Below are 5,609 nucleotides of genomic sequence, written 5' to 3' on the forward strand. Positions count from 1 at the left end.
CAAAACAAAATGGAACCATGAAACCTTCACTTTTGTGATGAGGCAGCATGTCACTCAGTCTTCATGCAGCTTTTCCCCATTATCTCAGGATCAAGTCCACCTTCCATCTTTTTCCCACCAGCAATGCCAATGCCAATGTCAGTGGTGGGACTTGGTTCTGATGCCTTTGGAGAAATGGAACATGCTCCAGAGCCAGATTAGAAGGTGGTTATCCAAATGACCTAAAATATTTTCAGCTTTCAAGATTAGCAAATGAAACACACATGCACATGTGGGGACACACACACACACACACACACAATGCAACTTTTGAAGATATATCTATAGACCATTCTAATCTGAGAAAAAAATGGTCTACACCTTCACTATTTTTTTTCTTTTCTATCTTATCTGGGATGGCTTTATACTTACTCAAGGAGAACAGGAGTGGTATTCAGTGCCATTTCCTTGGTCCAGGATCAGAATACAAGGAATACAGACTTGTATTGACCATGAACCCAAAGCAGGGTTCACAGTTTCTCAGACCTTGAACTGTCTGGGACTCCAGGACGTTTATCAGCAGAGATTCCACCCCAGCTCCGGGCCTGCTGGTAGGACCTTGAACTTATTATACTCAGTTTAACTGGGTAATTAGTGGCTTTTAAACAGTCATGGCCCGTCCTCTGAAAGCTTCCTTTTTGGGCTGGGCACAACTGAGAGTCTGAGATATGGCGTCTTCATACAACCGAGTGATGAGTTTTGGGCAAAACCACAAATTAAACAGCAAATTAAAACACAAATTAAAACCAAATAACATGAAGAGTGTGTACTGTTATGGCTGGTGTGTGTGTGTGTGTGTGTGTGTGTGTATGCATCAGAGGTTGTAGGTTGCAATGAGAAACTGATGTGACTCCATTTTTGAAAAACCAGCCTGTACCTCAGAGCAGGGCCTGTCCAAAGGGGGTGGGGGGTGACCCTTGTCCTTGGAAAACCCGTTCCTAGGCACGTAAGCTATCCTGCTGGGTCATTTGTCTATACTAGATGTCCTTGACTCAGCAAATGCAAGTTCCTAGGCCTGAGGCCTAATTTCGGACCATAGCAACCACCAATCAGAGTGAGACAGGGAAGATACCTGAAATGCCAGGTGGCCCTCCCAGTAGTTTGGGTGATTGATAACAGGAATAGGCAACCATGCAGTTTAGCATATACACTCTTGCAACTCCTCTTGGCCTAAACGAATCAGTTCAAAGGTGTCCACTACTTGAACTAACCAATCACCCTTACCCACCAGTGAATGTGCTAATCAATGTTAAGAGTTGTTGTTTGATTTTCCTGAGATATGAAATTATTTGCTGTGTGACATTGTGATGCATAGAGTATCCCCCCCCCAAAAAAAAATTCTATAAATTCTCACTGAACTAAGGGCCAGGACTCACTCCTATGGGGACCCCTGTGTCAGAAACGGTTGTGAGTCCAGGCTCGAGCTTGCAATAAAGACTCTTATGTGATTGCATCGGATTCGGCTCCTGGAGGTCTATTGGGGTCCCATGAATCTGGCATTACAGTATACAGAGAGGTCACAGGGATAGAAGAATTTGCTTCCAATTTGTTGCTAAATAAGGAGGTAGGAGGTACCATATATGGCATAATCATTATGACTTACTAGTTCCTTCTGCTTGAAAAGACTTAGAACAAGTAAATGCAGCAATATGACTACCGAGTAGGAGATGGAAGTATTTTAACAAGCCAATCAAGAGACAACATCTATTTAGAACAAGAATTGAAAGAGAAGAAAGATGTGGATTTACCCAGTTGTAGTAGATTGAATGTGGAGGTTGGGTTTCCTTGAGCCCTAAGCTTTGAATATCACTCTCCTATTTTGGTTTGAGCAGCTTGACCTTGAGAAAGTTGCTTAGCTTCCTTCTGGCTCAGTGCATTCTTCTGTAAAATGGGTATGATCCACATTAATAGGTTGCTATGAGGGTTCAATGAAATAATCTATGAAATCATTTGGCACCACAACTATGAGATGGTGTATTAATTAGTTTGCTAATGTTGCCCTAACAAAATATCCCAAACCAAGTAACTTAAACAACAGAAGCTAATTGTCTCACAGTTCTTGAGGCCAGAGTCCAAGATCAAGGTGTCAGCAGATCCTGGTCTGTTTCAGGGCTCTTTCCAAGCTGCATGGTCTGTGGCACCATAAGTCCAATCTTCATGTGGCATTCTGTCTTAATAAGTGTTTAGGCCTACATTTCCCCTTTTTAGAAGAATACCAGTCAGACTGGATTAAGGGGCCCCCTTTTGTCCATTATAACCTCATCGTAGCTGATTATGACTGCAACTACACTAGTTCCAATACACCGGGCACATTTTGAAGTGTTGGTGGTTCAACACTTCATACCCTAACATATGAGTTCCCAGGGGACAGAATTCAACCCATAATACATAGTAATTGTTCAAGTAGTCGTTTATTATTCTTATTCACAATGTCCTCTTTAATCACCTTTACATGGATGGGTATTTTAATAGGCAGAATTTTCAGACTTGCATCTCTATTCTCCTGGTCTTTCTAGGCCTACAAGAAAGTGCCTTGATAGGAGGCAATCTGAGTCCTTGTTCATGTGGTATTGCTTGGGGTTTACCCAGCAATGGCCACAGCAGGTGCTCAGAGGACATTTGTGGGTAAACAAATGAAGTCTGTTAGTTTTTTTTTCTTTTGTTCTGTTTCTTTCTTTCTTTTTTTATTTTTGATTACTTAGTAGCCAGACTCTCTTGTTACCTTTTCTAGATTACCAAAATATTAAAGGCAAAAGAAAAGAAACCAAATTTGAATTTCCTTCATTGGTGATTATTAAACCCTCCATAATCGTTTGTTTTCTGAAGTTAGAAACTCAGCCGGATGGGAGAGGGCAGTGGTGGGGGGGATTGTGTGGTGGGGGTAGAGTGGTGGGGGTAGAGAGAGCTGGAGTCTGAGAAACTGATGTGACTCCATTTTGAAAAACCAGCCTGTGTCTCAGGGTAAAGCCTGTCCAAGGCGGGAGGGTTGACCCTTGTCCTTGGAAAACCTAGGCACACAGTTACCCTGTGCGTACCAGATGTCCTTGACTCAGCAAATGCAAGTTCCTGAAAAGATCAAAAGTATGCTTGAGGCCTAATTTTGGACCCTAGCAACAACCAATCAGAGTGAGACAGGGAAGATACCTTAAGTACCAGGTGACCTTCCCAGTAGTTTTGGTGATTAATAATAGGCTTAGGCAACCCTGCAGTTTAGCATATACACTCTTGCAACCCCTCGAGGCCTAAACCAATCAGTTCAAATGTATCTACCACTTGAACTAACCAATCACCCCTATCCAACTTGTTCCCGCCAGTGAACAATGTTATGAGTTGTTGTTTGATTTTTCTGTGGTGTGAAATGATTTGCTGTGTGATGTTGTGACATATAGAGTATCCCCCCAAACCTATAAAATCTCACTGAACTAAGGGCCAGGACTCACTCCTCGGGACCCCTGCGTCAGAAACGGCTGTGAGTCCAGGCTCGAGCTTGCAATAAAGACTCTTGTGGGCTTGCATCAGATTCGGCTCCTGGAGGTCTATTGGGGTCCCACGAATCTGGCATTACAAGTCCACTCTGGACATTTCCTAGGGCTTGATATGGGCTGGGACTGGGACTTTGGAATAGATAGGAAGAAACAATATCGGCTCAACATTGGCTCTAGAGGTTCAGTTTAAATGAGAGCTGGGCATGGTGGTGCAGGCCTGTAATCCCAGTAACTTGGGAGGCTGAGGCAGGAGGATCATGAGTTCAAAGCCAACCTTAGCAATAGTGAGGCACTAAGCAACTCAGTGAGACCCTGTTTCTAAATAAATACAAAATAGGGCTGAGGATGTGGCTCAGTGGTTGAGTGCCCCTAAGTTCAATCTCTGGTACCAAAAAAAAAAAAAAATTTACCTAAGGAATGTTATGGTTTGTATGTGAGTTGTCCCCAAAAAGCTCATGTGCGAGACAATGTGAGAAGGTTCAGGGGGCAAACGATCAGGTTGTAAGGGCCTTAACTCAATCAGTGAATTAGTCCCAGATGGGATTAACTGGTAGCTGGATGCAGGTGAGGTGTGGCTGGAGGAGATGGGGAGTTGGGGTGTGGCTTTGGGATATATATTTGTATCTGGTGAGTGGAGACCGCTCTCTTTGCTCTCTGATCATTATGTGAGCTGCTTCCCCCTGGCACACTCTTTCACCATGATGTCCTGCCTCACCTTGATCCCTGAAGAATGGAGCCAGCTGTCTGTGGACGGAGACCTCTGAAACCGTGAGCCTCCAAACCAACTTTTCCTCCTCTAAAGTTGTTCTCGTCGGGTCTTTTAGTCACAGCAGTGAACTAGCTGACTGAAATGAGGAGCCATGGATCTGACCAGGTACAGGGCTTTATTTGGTCCTCAGAAAGAGATTATATGAGCCAGGCATGGTGGCACATACCTGCAATCCTAGCCACTCAGGAGGCTGAGACAAGAGAGTCACAAGTTCAAGGCCAGCCTCAGCAATGTAGCAAGGCCAGTTTAGGGAGAACTTGTTTCAAAATAAAAAATAAAAACATACTGGGGATGTAGCTCAAAAGTAGAGCTCTACTGGGTTTAATCCCCAGAAACACACACACACAAAAGGGTGATGTGTGCCCTTTTCATCTGATGCAATGACTCTCTAATACGCAAGCCACGTGCAGGCACAAGCAGGCATATCTGAATCAGAAGGGTCTTGATCTGAAAATGTCAGGAGCTGCATAAATCTGGCAGGAACTGGAATGTGAAATGAGGGGAGCCAATAGTCTGCATGATTGGAGCCCCAGAGGTGAATGTCTATGCTAAGGATCTCCTGCAGTGGTCTTTGGACCCACTCCCCCTACCCCATCAAAAAAGAAATGACTGAAAACCAAAACCACAATAACAAATACTGATTAACCATGCCCATGTGTCTCCTCTATTCCGCTGTCTGTTTTCTCCCAGCTGCAGAACAGAGTTTGCAGTGTGGGCAAGATGCATGAGGGATGCAGGCTGGGTGGGACCTGGAGACACACAGGTTCAAGGAGGGAAGCTTCAATTCACTTCTGGCCTCTTTAACAACTTGAAGCCTTAAGGATAGGACTGGCTCATTCTCTCCCATTCTTTTTTCCCCCTTCCTTCTTTTTAAACATATTTGACTGGTTATTTGAATTTATTTAAAAAACTTTTCACTGTAGAGAATTTCAAACAAACTAAAATGCAGGCAGAATAGGATAATGAATCCCATGAAACCATCCTTCAGCTCAGCCACCCTTCCAGGGCCATCCTGCTCCTTCTACCCAGCTCTGCCTTCTGCCTTCCCATGGGCTGAATTTTAGAACATAGCCACGTACTGCATGACATTTTAGTCAATGGTGGACTGCAGGTGTGGTGGTGGTCCCATCGATGATGGTGGCGCTTAAATGTCCCTACTGCCTAGTGACATGGTAGCCATCCTGACATGGTGGTGCAATGCTTGACTCAGGCATGGTGGTGACATCGGAGCAGACAAACCTGCTTCATTCCAGTTGTTCACAGGAAAGCATATGCAATTATGGACAGTCCCCACACAGTACTACAGGATGCTCCTA

Source organism: Marmota monax, unplaced genomic scaffold (genome assembly GCF_021218885.2).
Source record: "Marmota monax isolate L192 unplaced genomic scaffold, Marmota_monax_Labrador192_F-V1.1 WCK01_AAM20220418_F8-fsc00041, whole genome shotgun sequence".
Lineage (NCBI taxonomy): Eukaryota > Metazoa > Chordata > Mammalia > Rodentia > Sciuridae > Marmota > Marmota monax.